General features: G+C 45.9%; 1 protein-coding gene across 2 annotated transcripts in view; it reads left to right on the top strand.

Annotated features, from left to right (window-relative positions):
• LOC311243515 (cytosolic sulfotransferase 3-like) overlaps positions 1-20,346 on the top strand; it is a 165,997-nt gene that overhangs the window by 44,814 nt on the left and 100,837 nt on the right. The gene's annotated exons all lie outside the window — the stretch shown is intronic.

Genomic DNA, 20,346 nt, shown 5'->3' with positions numbered 1-20,346 from the left:
ATACGTCACGTTATGTGACTAGAGCGAGGTGCGTTCAACACGACCAATCTAATACGTCACGTTATGTGACTAGAGCGAGGTGCGTTCAACACGACCATCTAATACATCACGTTATGTGACTAGAGCGAGGTGCGTTCAACACGACCAATCTAATACGTCACGTTATGTAACTAGAGCGAGGTGCGTTCAACACGACCAATCTAATACGTCACGTTATGTGACTAGAGCGAGGTGCGTTCAACACGACCAATCTAATACGTCACGTTATGTGACTAGAGCAAGGTGCGTTCAACACGACCAATCTAATACGTCACGTTATGTGACTAGAGCGAGGTGCGTTCAACACGACCATCTAATACGTCACGTTATGTGACTAGAGCGAGGTGCGTTCAACACGACCATCTAATACGTCACGTTATGTGACTAGAGCGAGGTGCGTTCAACACGACCAATCTAATACGTCACTTTATGTGACTAGAGCGAGGTGCGTTCAACACGACCAATCTAATACGTCACGCTATGTGACTAGAGCGAGGTGCGTTCAACACGACCAATCTAATACGTCACGCTATGTGACTAGAGCGAGGTGCGTTCAACACGACCAATCTAATACGTCACGTTATGTGACTAGAGCGAGGTGCGTTCAACACGACCAATCTAATACGTCACGTTATGTGACTAGAGCGAGGTGCGTTCAACACGACCAATCTAATACGTCACGTTATGTGACTAGAGCGAGGTGCGTTCAACACGACCAATCTAATACGTCACGTTATGTGACTAGAGCGAGGTGCGTTCAACACGACCAATCTAATACGTCACGTTATGTGACTAGAGCGAGGTGCGTTCAACATGACCAATCTAATACGTCACGTTATGTGACTAGAGCGAGGTGCGTTCAACACGACCAATCTAATAGGTCACGTTATGTGACTAGAGCGAGGTGCGTTCAACACGACCAATCTAATACGTCACGTTATGTGACTAGAGCGAGGTGCGTTCAACACGACCAATCTAATACGTCACGTTATGTGACTAGAGCGAGGTGCGTCCAACACGACCAATCTAATACGTCACGTTATGTGACTAGAGCGAGGTGCGTTCAACACGACCAATCTAATACGTCACGTTATGTGACTAGAGCGAGGTGCGTTCAACACGACCAATCTAATACGTCACGCTATGTGACTAGAGCGAGGTGCGTTCAACACGACCAATCTAATACGTCACGTTATGTGACTAGAGCGAGGTGCGTTCAACACGACCAATCTAATACGTCACGTTATGTGACTAGAGCGAGGTGCGTTCAACACGACCAATCTAATACGTCACGTTATGTGACTAGAGCGAGGTGCGTTCAACACGACCAATCTAATACGTCACGTTATGTGACTAGAGCGAGGTGCGTTCAACACGACCAATCTAATACGTCACGTTATGTGACTAGAGCGAGGTGCGTTCAACACGATCAATATAATACGTCACGTTATGTGACTAGAGCGAGGTGCGTTCAACACGACCAATCTAATACGTCACGTTATGTGACTAGAGCGAGGTGCGTTCAACACGACCAATCTAATATGTCACGTTATGTGACTAGAGCGAGGTGCGTTCAACACGACCATCTAATACGTCACGTTATGTGACTAGAGCGAGGTGCGTTCAACACGACCAATCTAATACGTCACGTTATGTGACTAGAGCGAGGTGCGTTCAACACGACCAATCTAATACGTCACGTTATGTGACTAGAGCGAGGTGCGTTCAACACGACCAATCTAATATGTCACGTTATGTGACTAGAGCGAGGTGCGTTCAACACGACCAATCTAATACGTCACGTTATGTGACTAGAGCGAGGTGCGTTCAACACGACCAATCTAATACGTCACGTTATGTGACTAGAGCGAGGTGCGTTCAACACGACCAATCAAATACGTCACGCTATGTGACTAGAGCGAGGTGCGTTCAACACGACCAATCTAATACGTCACGTTATGTGACTAGAGCGAGGTGCGTTCAACACGACCAATCTAATACGTCATGTTATGTGACTAGAGCGAGGTGCGTTCAACACGACCAATCTAATACGTCACGTTATGTGACTAGAGCGAGGTGCGTTCAACACGACCAATCTAATACGTCACGTTATGTGACTAGAGCGAGGTGCGTTCAACACGACCAATCTAATATGTCACGTTATGTGACTAGAGCGAGGTGCGTTCAACGCGACCAATCTAATATGTAACGTTATGTGACTAGAGCGAGGTGCGTTCAACACGACCAATCTAATACGTCATGTTATGTGACTAGAGCGAGGTGCGTTCAACACGACCAATCTAATACGTCACGTTATGTGACTAGAGCGAGGTGCGTTCAACACGACCATCTAATACGTCACGTTATGTGACTAGAGCGAGGTGCGTTCCACACGACCATCTAATACGTCACGTTATGTGACTAGAGCGAGGTGCGTTCAACACGACCAATCTAATACGTCACGTTATGTGACTAGAGCGAGGTGCGTTCAACACGACCAATCTAATACATCACGTTATGTGACTAGAGCGAGGTGCGTTCAACACGACCAATCTAATACGTCACGTTATGTGACTAGAGCGAGGTGCGTTCAACACGACCAATCTAATACGTCACGTTAAGTGACTAGAGCGAGGTGCGTTACACACGACCAATCTAATACGTCACGTTATGTGACTAGAGCGAGGTGCGTTCAACACGACCAATCTAATACGTCACGTTATGTGACTAGAGCGAGGTGCGTTCAACACGACCAATCTAATACGTCACGTTATGTGACTAGAGCGAGGTGCGTTCAACACGACCAATCTAATACGTCACGTTATGTGACTAGAGCGAGGTGCGTTCAACACGACCAATCTAATACGTCACGTTATGTGACTAGAGCGAGGTGCGTTCAACACGACCAATCTAATACGTCACGTTATGTGACTAGAGCGAGGTGCGTTCAACACGACCAATCTAATACGTCACGCTATGTGACTAGAGCGAGGTGCGTTCAACACGACCAATCTAATACGTCACGTTATGTGACTAGAGCGAGGTGCGTTCAACACGACCAATCTAATACGTCACGTTATGTGACTAGAGCGAGGTGCGTTCAACACGACCAATCTAATACGTCACGCTATGTGACTAGAGCGAGGTGCGTTCAACACGACCATCTAATACGTCACGTTATGTGACTAGAGCGAGGTGCGTTCAACACGACCAATCTAATACGTCACGTTATGTGACTAGAGCGAGGTGCGTTCAACACGACCAATCTAATACGTCACGTTATGTGACTAGAGCGAGGTGCGTTCAACACGACCAATCTAATACGTCACGTTATGTGACTAGAGCGAGGTGCGTTCAACACGACCAATCTAATACGTCACGTTATGTGACTAGAGCGAGGTGCGTTCAACACGACCAATCTAATACGTCACGTTATGTGACTAGAGAGAGGTGCGTTCAACACGACCAATCTAATACGTCACGTTATGTGACTAGAGCGAGGTGCGTTCAACACGACCATCTAATACGTCACGTTATGTGACTAGAGCGAGGTGCGTTCAACACGACCAATCTAATACGTCACGTTATGTACGACCAATCTAATACGTCACGTTATGTGACTAGAGCGAGGTGCGTTCAACATGACCAATCTAATACGTCACGTTATGTGACTAGAGCGAGGTGCGTTCAACACGACCAATCTAATACGTCACGTTATGTGACTAGAGCGAGGTGCGTTCAACACGACCAATCTAATATATCACGTTATGTGACTAGAGCGAGGTGCGTTCAACACGACCAATCTAATACGTCACGTTATGTGACTAGAGCGAGGTGCGTTCAACACGACCAATCTAATACGTCACGTTATGTGACTAGAGCGAGGTGCGTTCAACACGAGCAATCTAATACGTCACGTTATGTGACTAGAGCGAGGTGCGTTCAACACGACCAATCTAATACGTCACGTTATGTGACTAGAGCGAGGTGCGTTCAACACGACCAATCTAATACGTCACGTTATGTGACTAGAGCGAGGTGCGTTCAACACGACCAATCTAATATATCACGTTATGTGACTAGAGCGAGGTGCGTTCAACACGACCAATCTAATATGTCACGTTATGTGACTAGAGCGAGGTGCGTTCAACACGACCAATCTAATACGTCACGTTATGTGACTAGAGCGAGGTGCGTTCAACACGACCAATCTAATATGTCACGTTATGTGACTAGAGCGAGGTGCGTTCAACACGACCAATCTAATATGTCACGTTATGTGACTAGAGCGAGGTGCGTTCAACACGACCAATCTAATATGTCACGTTATGTGACTAGAGCGAGGTGCGTTCAACACGACCAATCTAATACGTCACGTTATGTGACTAGAGCGAGGTGCGTTCAACACGACCAATCTAATACGTCACGTTATGTGACTAGAGCGAGGTGCGTTCAACACGACCAATCTCGCTATGTGACTAGAGCGAGGTGGTTCAACACGACCAATCTAATACGTCACGTTATGTGACTAGAGCGAGGTGCGTTCAACACGACCAATCTAATACGTCACGTTATGTGACTAGAGCGAGGTGCGTTCAACACGACCATCTAATACGTCACGTTATGTGACTAGAGCGAGGTGCGTTCAACACGACCAATCTAATACGTCACGTTATGTGACTAGAGCGAGGTGGTTCAACACGACCATCTAATACGTCACGTTATGTGACTAGAGCGAGGTGCATTCAACACGACCATCTAATACGTCACGTTATGTGACTAGAGCGAGGTGCGTTCAACACGACCAATCTAATACGTCACGTTATGTGACTAGAGCAAGGTGCGTTCAACACGACTAATCTAATACGTCACGTTATGTGACTAGAGCGAGGTGCGTTCAACACGACCAATCTAATACGTCACGTTATGTGACTAGAGCGAGGTGCGTTCAACACGACCATCTAATATGTCACGTTATGTGACTAGAGCGAGGTGCGTTCAACACGACCAATCTCGCTATGTGACTAGAGCGAGGTGGTTCAACACGACCAATCTAATACGTCACGTTATGTGACTAGAGCGAGGTGCGTTCAACACGACCAATCTAATACGTCACGTTATGTGACTAGAGCGAGGTGCGTTCAACACGACCAATCTAATACGTCACGTTATGTGACTAGAGCGAGGTGCGTTCAACATGACCAATCTAATACGTCACGTTATGTGACTAGAGCGAGGTGCGTTCAACACGACCAATCTAATACGTCACGTTATGTGACTAGAGCGAGGTGCGTTCAACACGACCAATCTAATATATCACGTTATGTGACTAGAGCGAGGTGCGTTCAACACGACCAATCTAATACGTCACGTTATGTGACTAGAGCGAGGTGCGTTCAACACGACCAATCTAATACGTCACGTTATGTGACTAGAGCGAGGTGCGTTCAACACGACCAATCTAATACGTCACGTTATGTGACTAGAGCGAGGTGCGTTCAACACGACCAATCTAATACGTCACGTTATGTGACTAGAGCGAGGTGCGTTCAACACGAGCAATCTAATACGTCACGTTATGTGACTAGAGCGAGGTGCGTTCAACACGACCAATCTAATACGTCACGTTATGTGACTAGAGCGAGGTGCGTTCAACACGACCAATCTAATACGTCACGTTATGTGACTAGAGCGAGGTGCGTTCAACACGACCAATCTAATATATCACGTTATGTGACTAGAGCGAGGTGCGTTCAACACGACCAATCTAATATTACACGTTATGTGACTAGAGCGAGGTGCGTTCAACACGATCAATCTAATACGTCACGCTATGTGACTAGAGCGAGGTGCGTTCAACACGACCAATCTAATATATCACGTTATGTGACTAGAGCGAGGTGCGTTCAACACGACCAATCTAATATTACACGTTATGTGACTAGAGCGAGGTGCGTTCAACACGACCAATCTAATATTACACGTTATGTGACTAGAGCGAGCAAAGGAATGGGGGACTCAGTGCTGGTGCTTTGCCAAACAGCTGTATAACTGTAATAGGGCTGACCCCAATTAGTCGATTAGTCGACTAATTGGTCGAAAGGAGCCGTAGTCGACTGGCCAACTTCTTAGTAAAAAAAAATTTAAATAAAAATATTTATAATTTATATATTTTTTTATCATTCTTCCCAAAAGAAAAGAGGCCTAGAAGCGTGGCTAACGCTAATGGCACGCATACCAGAGGCTAACTGCCTAAGAAAACAGGCACAGAGGCACTGAAAGAGGATTTCACCCATCTAATGAACACACTAGACTAGACAAATATCAAGATGTATCCATCAGTGGACCAATTGCATGCTTTTGCAGAGGACAAGAAGCCTTCAGTCGACTCCTTCAGACATTAAGCACCCCCCACAGCCCAAATGGCATGATAATTTTTTTTCTTTTTTATAATATATATATATTTTTTTATATTATACTTAAAAAATTTAAAAATAATTAGTCGACTAATGGCAAGTTTTGGCCAATCATAGTCGACCATCCAAATCCTTAGTCGGGGACAGCCCTATTGATTGCAATGCCTCACTTGAATGAAGAATGTTCACCTGGATAACGTCAACATTCGCTTTGTGAGGATTATTCGTCTGCGTTTCAGCCCAAAATGGAGCAAATCATTACACTGTGAATGTATACTAATGCGCAAACAGATTGAAACTGGGGCTATTGAGGCAAGTTCAGGCAACAGAGGGGCTTGTCTTGTTTCGCCAGTTTCTGACAAAAATTCGTCAAATTGGTTACTAATGTGAAAGATCGGATCGGGAAAGATCGGTATCGGCAGATACTCAAAATCACATGATCGGGATCGGATCGGGAGCAAAAAAATGCGATCGGGACATCCCTAATGCCTATTGATTTAGTTGATCCCATCACCTTTCCTCTACTGCTACCATCAGGCCACATGTGTTTCACATTAGTATATCCCTAACAGCTTTCATCTGAATCTTTTAAAATTTGCGTTGCACAATCGTGACCCCAAGAGGCAGAATCCTGTTGATGTCATCAATAACTTTTCCTTTGGGGGCGTGGCTAGGCGAGCAATGGAGTAGCACGCTGTTTGTTCGAGCTCCGGTCGAGCCTGTACTTATTTTTATTTTATCTTAATTTAATAAGCTTACGGATTTACAAAACTTAGTGAATCTTACTCAGGGTACATTTGTTCAAACCAATGGTCATTGTTTACACGGACAGATGGCATCAAACCTACGCAAATACAAATACGTCTCGACTCCAAGAAGGTCTGAAAAAGCCTCGACTTTCAGTTCCGGTTCAAAGATGTCCGGCGTGGATACCACAGCCTTAAAGGCGGAGATTCTCCTTGCGCTGAAATCGGAACTCGCAGAGAGAATACAATCGGAATTGAAAGGTGCACTTTCCAGAGAGTTCGACCTTATCAGAAATGATTTGAAAGTGATGAATGAGGAAATGCGAAGCTGTGTAGCGGCACTGCGCGTGGATATGAACAAAATGGAGGCTACAGTTAAAGACGTGGAGGGTGGTCTCTCGAGGTGGTCGGACAAGGTGGTAACGCTACAAACCACAGTCGAAGACTTAAAATCAGAGGTGGCGGGTCTCAGAGGGAAGTGTGAGGACATAGAAGGAAGAATGAGGAGGTGCAACGTGAGGATAATTGGGGTGGCTGAGACGGATGGCTCGAGTTCCACTGCGTCGGTCTCAAAGCTACTGAGAGACGTGCTACAAATGGATAATGAAGTGCTGGTAGACCGCTCGCACAGAACACTGGGGCCGAAGAGGACAGACGGGAAGCCTTGTGCTATCGTGGCTAAACTCCACTACTACCAGGACTGTGTCGAGGTTTTGAGCCGGGCGCGCGCCCAGGCTCCAATACAGATCAACGGAATGGCTATTGCAATCTTCCCCGACTATGCCACAAGCGTCGCGAAAGCCAGGGCTGCGTTTACGGAGGTAAGGAAGCTACTACGCGGTCGTGAGGACACCCAGTACGGCATTCTTTTTCCAGCCTGACTTCGCATCACGCACAAGTTCAAGTTTCTTTTCAAGTTTCTTTAATAGTTGTCATACAGAAGTACATAATACTTTTATACAAAATGCTTCTTACTGTTACGCTCCAGAGACTGTGCAAGACAAGATAAGTATGAAATAAAATAACATAGTATAGCATGTAAATTAGAAGTAAAAAAATGAGGTCACAGTGTTCAGTATAGACATATGTACAATGTTCGATGCAGAATAGACGTAACTGAGTTACCATATAATATACAATACTGTGTAGTGTACTAATATACAATACTATATAGTGCAAGGCAGAAATAGGATGAGGTGCAATTTAGGTACAATTTACAGTAGGTGTACGAGTTGTAGTGCAAATCCTTTATCAATAAATATAAAGTGTGTTTGTGTGATCTAAAGTGTGGAGAGTGGGTGCTGCAGTGTGGTGTTTGTTTAAAGTGAGTGTGTGCGTGTGGGTGTGTGTGCTGTGTGCATTTGATGGTTGTTGCATAGTGTTTATTGTTCGTTTAGCAGCCTGATGGCCTGGGGATAGAAGCTTCTTCTGAGTCTTTCTGTGCTCGCCTTAAGACTCCGGTATCGCTTGCCTGACCGCAGCAGTTCAAAGAGGCAGTTGTTCGGGTGGCTCGAGTCCTTAATAATTCTCTTAGCCTTCCCCTTGCACCGCTTGTTGTAAATGTTCTGGAGGGTGGGAAGCCCCCCTCCAATTGTGCGTTCGGCTGAACGTGTCACTCTTTGTAGTCTGCTACGGTCTTGTGCAGTGCTATTCCCAAACCAGGAGGTGATGTTGCCAGTCAGGATGCTCTCTATTGTACATGAGTAGAAGTTCCTAAGGATCTTCTGACTGACTTGGAACTTCCTTAGGCGCCTGAGGAAGTAGAGGCGTTGTCGTGCCTTCTTCACAACACTGTCAATGTGTGTGGTCCATGTCAAATCCTCGGATATGTGGGCTCCGAGGTACTTGAAACTGTTCACTCTCTCAACCGGTGCCCCGTCGATGCTGAGGGGGCTGTAGTCCTTGACCCCCGACCTCCTGAAGTCCACAATCATCTCTTTTGTTTTGCTGACGTTCAGGGAGAGGCAGTTCTCCTGACACCACTGTGACAGGTTCTCTACCTCTTCCAGGTAGGCCCTTTCGTCGTTGGCAGAGATTAGGCCCACCACTACTGTGTCATCAGCAAATTTGATGATGGTGTTGTTGTTCCGCTGTGCTACGCAGTCATGTGTGTACAGGGAGTAGAGGAGGGGGCTCAGAACACAGCCCTGGGGGGCCCCTATGTTGAGCGTGATGGATGAGGAGGTGCAGTTGCCTGCTCTTACCACCTGGGGTCTGCCCGTCAGGAAGTCCAAGACCCACTGGCAGAGGTCATAGTTCAAGCCCAGGTCCCTGAGCTTGGCTATGAGTTTGGAGGGGACTATGGTATTGAATGCTGAGCTGTAGTCGATGAACAGCATTCTCACATAGTTCCCCTGCCTCTTGTCCAGGTGTGATGCTGCTGTGTGCAGCACATGGGCTATGGCGTCCTCCGTGGACCTGTTGGGGCGATATGCAAATTGCAGAGGGTCCAGGTTGATGGGGAGGGAGGAACAGATGTAGCCCTTCACTAGCTTCTCAAAGCACTGCATGGCTATGGAGGTGAGGGCTACAGGGCGGTAGTCGTTGAGGCAAGCGGGCGTAGATTTTTTGGGTACAGGGATGATGGTGGACTTCTTCAGACAGGTGGGGATGACAGCCTGTTCCAAGGACAGGTTGAAGATGTCAGTGAATACCGGGGCCAGTTGGTCGGCACAGACTTAGGACGCGGCCGGGGATGCCGTCCGGTCCTGCTGCCTTCCTGATATTCACTTTTTTAAAGATCCGTCTCACCTCATGCTCTGTTACCCTGAACACTGAGTCTCCATCAGCAGACCCCCCCCCCCCATTGCCGTGGTTTGTAGGCTGGTGTTTTTATTCACAGCCTCAAACCTCGCATAGAAGGAATTGAGATCATTTGCTAAGGAGATGTCACTGTTCAGTTTGAGGGAGGTGCCTTTGTAATCTGTCATTGTTCTGAGGCCCTGCCACATGCCTCTAGAGTCAGCCTGTTCTCCAGCCCGGTGTTGTATGCTGATGTGCGCACTTTCAGAGCCTCACGGACGGATTTGTCTACACAGGGCTTTTGATTTGGGTAGATTTTAATTGTGGTGGAGGGGATTGTTTCTTCTACCAGAGTACAGACATAGTCAAGCACCGTTTCAGTGTATTCGTTAATATTGGCTGTGTTATCACGGAATACACGTCTGTGCATTCAAGTGCAGCCTGGAGTGACTCCTCTGACGTCACGGTCCAACGCTTAACCTCTCACGAGACCACCGGCGTTCGCTTGAGACTTTGTTTATACTTTGGCAAAAGGAATATGGCGGCGTGATCGGACTTACCGAATGGACTAAGAGCCTGTGACTTATACCCATTCTTAAATTGCGAGTATACATGGTCTAATATGTTCTCGCCTCTGGTGGGCCAGGTCACATGCTGATAGAAATTCGGCAACACCTTTTTAAGACGCGCGCTGTTGAAATCACCCAGAACCACAATGGCAGCGTCAACGCTAGCTATCTGTTGTTTGTTTACCTCGTCGTGAAGTTTTGAAAGTGCGACCCCAGTGTTCGCGTGTGGTGGAATGTACACTCCGATGAGGATGATGGACGTTAACTCTCTTGGGAGGAAGAAGGGTCGACATTTTATCGTGATAAACTCCAGGTCTGGGGAGCAGTGGTTAGACAGTTCCTTTGCGTTGCCTAAATCGCACCACTCCTTGTTTATCATGAAGGCAATGCCGCCTCCTTTCTTCTTTAGTGACTCTTCTGCCGTCCGGTCCTTGCGGAGAACGAAGAAGTGGTCTGCCGGTTCTATTGCGTGATTCGGGACATCTGGACTCAGCCAAGTTTCTGTGAAACAGAGGACGTTACAATCCCGAATGTCCCTCTGGAATTGGATCCGTGCTCTGATGTCGTTTATTTCCTATCGATTGCACATTGGCCAACAATATGCTGGGCAATGTGGTTCTGTGTCGTTTGGACCTCAGTCTGTTCCGGACCCCGGCTCTCTTCCCTCGTCGTCGCGGCGTCTCCTGGCTTTGGCCACGGCCACAACAAAGGATCTCCGCTGGCCATTGTTGTTGTTCAGCAATCCGATCCAGAGAGCAATCCAATCGGTAAATTTTCTTTAATCCAATGTCAATGATTGACTGACGGTCATACACATATAATGCACCAACAGTAGGTGCAAATAAAACTCTTAATACTATACAAATTAACAAAAGAAAGCACAGTCTCGTTGCGGCGCCATTTTCAAAAAGATAAAGATAAAGAGTTCATCGATGCAAGTGAGGCAATGAGTCAGAAAGAACATTGTACACGCAGCAGCGGGTGCGGTCGGGTAGGCTACCTTTGGCACACACAATTCTAGCATTCTTTAGAAAAGAAGAATAAAGGATTCTTGAGATGCTGTTTGCTCTGCACATCACTATAAACTTTTTCGATCAGAAATGGGAGATACTCGGATATTTGTGTGTTATATCTGTACCGTACAGATGTTGTGAATGCCATCTTGTCCCCAACGGGTTACTGCTTGCTAAAAGGCCACTGTAAAATCTGCTAATTAACAATCTAGTGTAATGATCCACCTACTCAGTTTCAAGAATTTACCACTGGTTGTTATTAAGCTATACAACAGACTTAACACCCAGCAAATCTCTGATCCTATATCAACAGACCACATAGAAAGAGAGATGTATCGGTGTGTACGTGCTGCTTATGATAGCGGGTCATGTGAACAATGTATCATATTAACTTCAACAGGACAATATATGTATAGAGGCTACTGTAATGTCTACTGTGTGATCATCTATGTGTAGCATCATCTGCCTAGCATTGAGAGGACGCCACTGGATACCATATATCAAGCTAAGGGACTCACCAATCTCCAGCAAATTCATTGCCCTCTACTTATGATGTACAGGTGATGTGAACAGTGTATAATTTTGGCCCCAATAGGACAATATGTGTATACACATACAGACATATAAATATGTACACACACGCTCACACCTACGATGACGCACGTGCTCGCACACCTAATGGATGCACTATCTATAGGTTCTAGACGTACCACACACACGTAGGCGCATATTATGCGCATACACAGACACTAATGTAGACACACATACACGATTACACATTATACAGATACGGGGGCATGGACCCACACACTCACACCTACACACCCATACGCGTACACCATGCACACGCACACATAGGTTCACGTGCATACAACTGCACGAACACGGAAGGGCATGCGCCCAGACACACACCCGTGTATAAACATGTTGACGCATGCACACTCACACACCTCTTCCAACTTACTCTATATCACACAACCAGGCACCCTTTTGTTTTTGATTTTTGTGTCTAGCGGGGCACGCTGATCGCCCCTGCTAGGGAAGAGGTTGTTCTGCCTTACTTCGGGACCTGCTTAATGCTTAATGTGATATTGCTAATATACGGTTATGCTTGAGGTTTACCGTCGCCACCTATATAATTTTACCCGGTTGGGTGCATTCCACTAGACAGTGGAAGATTCTATATAATACCAAGATCTGAGTAAAGATTTTTCTACTTTACTTTTATTTTATTTCCCTTTATTATTATTTTAATTTTTTTTTATTTTTCTCTCTCCTAAGAGGCTCAACGGGGGTCTGAGCGGCAGGCTCTATAGATAGAGAACCTCCAACACAAGCACATTATGTGTGGATTTGTTTCTGAAGGGTACTTAGGACACCTTGCTTTTATGGGTGTCAGGGGGTAACCAGACTTGTACATTCAACATGCTTAATTGATCAGATGTCTGTTTTGTTTTTCACCTGCAGCTGTGCTGAGCTCTCTCTAGGTTCCAGATGCATGGCCTCTCTCATCTACTATGATCGACACGGGTGATACCATGGGGCTGGAAGGGTGCTCTGTCAATTTCGTGAGTTGGAATGTTAAATCACTCAACCACCCAGTAAAGCGTAAGAAGGTACTTACACATTTAAAACAACTCAATGTAGACATAGCGTTTTTACAAGAGACGCATTTAAAAACTGCGGACCGTGCTCGACTGAGGGGGGGGTGGGTGGGACGCCTATTGCTTAATAACAGCGGAGCAGTGCTGCCGTTGCTTCCGCGTTTTCCCTGATTGGCTGCGACATGCCCCGCGGCAGGCGCGGCAACCGCAGAGCGCGCGGAGCGGAGCGGCAGAGCTTGCGGAATTATGTAACCGCCCTAATCCGCCATGATTTTCATTCGGTGCTCAGCTCACCTGGCAGCGCAGCGGTCCTGCGGTCCTGCGGTCCGTTGTTGACGAGTTCGAATCCCATGAATTTTTTTTTTTAACGTGTATTCTTTCGCCGGTTAAGGTTAGGCATGGTTAAGGTTAAGGTTAAGGTTAGGCATTGATTCGGAGTTGGTTAAGGTTAGAACGGTTAAGTTTAGGCGCTGTTAAGGAGCTGGTTAAGGTTAGAGTTTGTCTTAGAGAATGGCAATATTCTTTCTATGGTTAAGGTTAAGGTTAGGCATGGTTAAGCTTAAGGTTAAGGTTAGGCATTGTTTCGGAGTTGGTTAAGGTTAGAACGGTTAAGTTTAGGCGCTGTTAAGGAGCTGGTTAAGGTTAGAGTTTGTCTTAGAGACAGCCTATTTCCGCACTGCCGCTCTCCCGCGTTGCCGCGGCCACATGGTCAAATTGTCACATTCTTGCACTGCTCCGCTGTTAAAAAGCAACACGCGGGTGGGACAGATGTATCACTCCAACTTCCACACAAGGGCCAGAGGAGCAGCCATTTTGATAGATAAAAACACGCCATTTACTATGTCAAGTGCGCTATATTATAGTGGTGGGGAAACTGCATTAATTCCCGGTCATTCTGGCTAATATCTACGCGCCAAACTGGGACAACCCTTCGTTCTTCACCAGCCTTTTTTCTCGCCTACCGGATATGACCTCGCACCATCTCATCCTTGGCGGCGACATGAATTGTGCACTCTCCCTGGGGCTGGACCGTAGCTCGTCCAGGAAGGCCCCCCAGTCTAGCTCGGCCCGCGCAACCCGGCGCTTTCTTAAATCATATGGGGTAGCTGATGTGTGGCGGTTTCATAATCCTACTCCGGTCCATAATACCTTCTCGCGCATAGACAGCTTTCTCCTGGATAAGAGACTCCTTCCCCTCGTAACCAAATGCGAATACGGAGCGATAGTTATCTCGGACCATGGTCCCTTAGTTATGAAAATGAGTATGCCGAATACACGGCTCGGCCACCGCCAGTGGAGACTCAACCCGTTGCTCCTGTTGGAGGAAGCCTTCACAAACTTCATCACCTCGGAAATTACATTATTTGTCGACATTAATAAGACTCCGGGAATGTCCTCTTTAACCATTTGGGAATCACTGAAGGCGTACTTAAGGGGACAGGTGATTTCATATTGCGCCAACCAAAAGAAGATAAACACAGCACGCCTTAAGCAACTGACGGACGAGATTTTGGAGCTAGATAGACTACATAGCCACTCGCCATCAGCGGACACGTTGAAAAAACGTATTTCGTTGCAAACTGAGTTTGACCTCCTGTCAACACGACAGGCTGAGTACCTCATTACTAAAACGCGACAGGGGTACTATGAACATGGGGAGAAGGCCGGACGGATACTTGCCCATCAACTGCGACAAAGAACTGCCAACCAGTCCATCCCCACTATCAACGACGAGCGGGGCTCAAAAGCCACTGACAACCTTAAAATGTATGAAAGCTTTAAAACTTTCTACCAATCGTTATACACCTCGGACTCGCAAGTGGGGCCCTCCACGCTAGACGATTTCTATAGGACCCTCCGCATCCCGACAGTCGACCCAGAGAGATCTGGAGGAGGAACTTACGGTTGCGGAGATTACGTCAGCGATTAGATCTATGCAGAGTGGCAAGTCCCCGGGGCCAGACGGCTACCCTACAGACTTCTACAAGTTCTGGCCCGTCGTCTGGAGGGGGTTCTCCCCTCAATTATTTCGCCGGACCAAACAGGCTTCATCAGGAATTGGTACTCTTTCTTTAATAGCAGACGCCTCCTAAATATCCTGTATAGCCCCTCTCCACCCGGTACGCCTGAGGTGGTCCTCTCCCTTGATGCGGAAAAAGCGTTTGATCGGGTGGAGTGGGACTATCTTTTCCACGCTCTGGAGAGGTTTGGGTTTGGCCCCAAGCTCATAGCTTGGATTAAAATTCTATATACGTCTCCGATGGCTGCCGTTCGCACCAAGAAACAATCTATCCACCTACTTTGAACTCCATAGGGGTACGAGACAGGGATGTCCTTTATCTCCACTCCTTTTCGCGATCGCAATGGAGCCCCTTGCGCTGGCTCTGAGGCAGAACACCGGTATAAAAGGGATCATGCGTGCGGGCTCGGAGCATAAAGTCTCGCTCTACGCGGACAACATGTTGTTGTATATATCACAACCCCAAACGAGTCTTCCTCGTTGATGACCCTACATGCGGACTGCGGCAAAATATCCGGATACAAAATCAACATTCAAAAAAGCGAACTGATGCTTGTCGGCACCTCGGCGGATCGGGTACCTCTGAGCACATTCCCGTTAAAAATGTGCCCTAAAAAGTTCAAGTACCTCGGGATATGGATCACGCATGAACATAAGGACCTATATATGGCTAACTATCAACCTTTACTGTCTGGTCTGGCGAGAGATATTGAACGTTGGGACCCCCTGTCGCTATCCCTGGGTGGGAGAATCAACACAATAAAGATGAATGTATTGCAGAAATTTCTATATGTGTTTCAGAGTCTTCCAGTCTTTCTGACAAAACATTCTTCTCCAAGATAAACAACCAGATATCTTCCTTTATCTGGAACAAAAAACCACCCCGGATCAAAAGATCTATGCTGCAGAGACCCCGCGTGATGGGTGGGATGGCGCTTCCAAACTTTATTTACTACTACTGGGCAGCAAACATAAGATCGTTACTATACTGGGTAAAGGGCGAGGACACAGCCCCCTGGTGGACAGTGCTGGAGAGAGCATCGGTTAAATCCACCTCCCTATCTGCCTTGTTATGTGCTAAGCTCCCGTTCACACAGCCCATATCTAGCTTTACTTCGAACCCAGTTGTCATCCATTCGATAAAAGTGTGGAACCAATTTAGAAGAACCTTTTCCCTCAGGGAACTATCACTGGATGCTCCGATCACAAGAAATCACATGTTTGTCCCATCAACGATGGATAGGGCCTTTGACAGTTGGGTTGGGAGTGGAGTGAGTACGCTGTCTGACCTCTATATAGACGGCAACTTTGCCTCCTTTGAACAGCTAGTACAGAAATACAAGATCCCTAGGTCACACTTCTATAGATACTTGCAACTCCGGAGCTTCGTAACTTCGAACTCGGACTGCTACCCAGTGTGTCCTCCTGCCTCCCTTTTAGACTCAATCTTGAACTGTAAACTGATCCAGAAACAGGCTATAAGCAGAATTTATTAACTACTTAATAGAAGCAACTCGACACCTTTAGATCTCCTCAGGGGCAGATGGGAGACTGACTTAGGTGAACCAATCGCAGAGGACACATGGGACAAAATAATACAGGGGATTTTCTCCGCTTCCATTTGCCTTAAACATGCGGTTATCCAATTTAAAATTGTACACCGACTGCATTGGTCTAAAGACAGGCTCTCTAAAATATATCCCGACCGCTGCAGACAGGCTCCAGCCACTCTGCTCCACATGTTCTGGACGTGCCCAAAGTTGCACACCTATTGGCAGACCATCTTTGACACCTTCTCTAAGATATTTGGAAAGGAAGTGGAGCCATCACCATATATTGCATTATTCGGAGTGGCCCCAAAGGACATCCACTTTAGATGGTGGGAATCTAGAATGCTGGCCTTCTGTTCACTTTTGGCCAGAAGGCTGATACTGTTCAAATGGAAGGACCCAGGTTCACCTGTCTACGGCCACTGGATGAGAGAGGTCATGTATCATATTAAACTGGAGAAGATCAGGTATACTATCAGAGGTTGTACCGAAAAATTCCACAATATTTGGGATGTGACAGAGGCGATCTGACTGGCCTTCCTGGGCCCTATTCCCCGTACCTGGTTCAACTAAGTCGATCAAGAGTCCCATTATCCAGATTCAATTAACCCGATGTTTGAATCCGGGATTTTCCTGTTCCTCGAAGGTGGATTCAGTCTCGTTCATTTGAACCAGACTTGAGACCCAGGATAATTGCGCGCTCCCGCCTCAGCTGACAAGACAGCAAGTGTCGATAGCAGAAATCCTGATTTTCTAACGGCATTGATTGATTGATTGATTTAAAACTTTATTAACAGATTGCAGAATGGGTACAATGCAGTACGGCTCATAGCCTCGCCGACAAGTTAAATGCATAATCTATAGGCTAATTTTAAATCCCTCATTACCCCAATCAATCAGATTATATTTCTTTAAACGTACCTGCTGGCAGTATAGGCTTATGGAATGAATAATCAAATGAGATCTTGCTAGCGAAAATAATTAGTTCAGCTCTTTCAGAATAACGATAAAAACAAGCCCAAATAGTATATCTAATTGATACGAATTATATCATGAGGATATCTGTATGTGCTTAGGTATTAATATTATGTACTATATAAATACATGGTTTCCAAAGAGAGGCTTGGAGGGAGGCTTGCAGTTACACTATTAATCAGGTTTTAATCTGTTTCGGACCTAATCCATACATGCATTGAATTGATTACCATTTGGTTTATACCAGTGACACCTCATGTTCATCATCAGATAACAGTGCTTGAAAAGATAAATGCATTTTCTCGAATTCATTCATCAAAAACGTCAAAGGCTCATTCAATTTATCAAGTCACGTCACGTCATCAAATCCATCAAACAGCGCATCTCCTCATATATTTTAATCCCAGTTACAATATCACAATAACGTGTGACACTATCACAGTGATACAATTAAATATTCCACAGATTCAGATTCCTCATAATTCATATCCACAATCCGCGCATAGACGCTTCAGCTTGAATGAAACGCATCCGGGTGCTCCGTTAAGCAAATACACAGCGAAGAATATTAAACTAATCAGAGCCAAACACCCGATAGGTTTCATTCATTAAAAATATCCCAGCGGGATTCACATTTGCAATGATCCGTTTAGTCCGTTATTAAAATAACTGTGTGTGTCGCGACTCGCGAGCGCCGTATCCGTATAAATATGACGTGCATTATATAGGACATAGTAAATTCATAGGCTGAATATGATTTATTATCAGCGTTACTGCAGACATATTATTTTACATTTCAAACGAAGCACAAGAACATAATTCAGAATGGTATAATGCAGCTCTAGACTGTGAGAATCATTTCAGGAAGCGAGCTGGCATTTCTTTGCGGGGGCGTGGCCATGGTTCATCCAGCTAACTGAACTTAACCCTGCTCTCGACCAGGCTAAAATTTTTGATCTGTTGTCATAGTGATTTAGACAATCGAGCGTCGGGGAATGGAAAGGTCTGGCTTAAGTCAGGCTATGCTGGATATTATCCGGCTAACTCAGTTAGCCAGGTACGGGGAACGGGGCCCTGGTCTCTCAGCTTGTTATTGTTTTATTTTTGTTTTCTATTATGCTCTTAATATTCCTCTTCTCTATCTACAGAATGCAAGAGATGTATGTATTTTAGAATGATTTTGTCTGGTATAGGGGTGGGGGGAGGGGAGGGGGGAGGGCCTTATTTAATTTTTCTTTTCTTTTGGCCCATGTGGGACCGCCTGTAAAAACCAATCTTCAATAAAAAAACCTTGTTAAAAAAATAACCTTTCCTTTGGCGCCACCATCTGGCCAAATGATCACTACTCTAATTAGTGTATCTCCTGATTGATTGATTGAAAACTTTATTAACAGATTGCAGAATGGGTACAGTACAGTACAGCTCAATACATAAAATTGTTAAGGGGATGCAGACCAGAGAAAGACTTTTGTCTTGTTTACATCAGGGTCCCCCATTTTCAATTCATCATAACATGTCATGACATACATGACATACAGATAGACAGTACTGCTACATCTATACATTTATGACATACCAGATTTGCAAATACAGTACTGTTTGTGATACGAAAAGAGTCCAGAAAAGAGAGTATATACATTTGACGTAGAAACTGTACATTGGAGGAGGTTGGGTAGGTGGGGGGGGGGGGGGGGGGGGGGGACTGTACATTGGATGTGGTTGGGTGGGTGGGTGGGGGGAGGTTGGGTAGGAGGGGTGGGTGGGGGACACTGTACAACTGAACAAGCAAAACTGTACATTGGATTCTTGACAAGACCATACTTGGTAATTTACTGTACATTGGAGGGGGTTGTGTTAGGACATTTACAGGGGCCAGTTTCGAATTGCAGTCTCCCGTAGGTGTTTTTTGAGAGTGTTTTTGAAGGTGGGTAGTGATTCACATTCCTTTACAGCTTTAGGTAGGGCGTTCCACATTGATGTGGCATAATTGCGAAACGTGTTTAGTCCCTTGTTTGAGCCGAATCTGGGTTTAACATGATTTGTAGAGCTCCCTCTGGTGTTGTGATCGTGGTATTCACTGACCTTTGGGAAGTATTTTGACATGTACATGGGTACCTTGGTCGTATAGTGTATCTTGTAGACCAGGCCCATTGCAAGTTGCTGTACTCTGTCGTCTACTCTAAGCCATCCTAGGTTGTCAAAGTGGGCAGGGGTGAGGTGGGTTCTAGGAGTCAGGTCAAGTAGTAGTCTGACCAGTTTGTTTTGAGATGTTTGTAATTTAGTTTTTAGCGCCTTTGAGGTGCTTTGGTACCATGAGGTGCAAGCATAGTCATCCAATTTCCACCAAAAGTAATAGTGTAATAATGTGTAATAGTGTAACAGTGCAATAGTTTGAGTGTGTACTAGTATAATAGTTTGCATTTGTTAAATATTGTAGACATGTTTGCTCTGAGAGAGAGAGAGAGAGAGAGAGAGAGAGAGAGAGAGAGAGAGAGAGAGAGAGAGAGAGAGAGAGAGAGAGAGAGAGAGAGAGAGAGAGAGAGAGAGAGAGAGAGAGAGAGAGAGAGAGAGAGAGAGAGAGAGAGAGAGAGAGAGAGAGAGAGAGAGAGAGAGAGAGAGAGAGAGAGAGAGAGAGAGAGAGAGAGAGAGAGAGAGAAATGTGCTGCTACCAC

Source organism: Notolepis coatsorum, assembly GCF_963971535.1.
Source record: "Notolepis coatsorum genome assembly, chromosome: 17".
Classification (NCBI taxonomy): domain Eukaryota; kingdom Metazoa; phylum Chordata; class Actinopteri; order Aulopiformes; family Paralepididae; genus Notolepis; species Notolepis coatsorum.
This window is presented reverse-complemented; position numbering and strand designations above follow the sequence as displayed.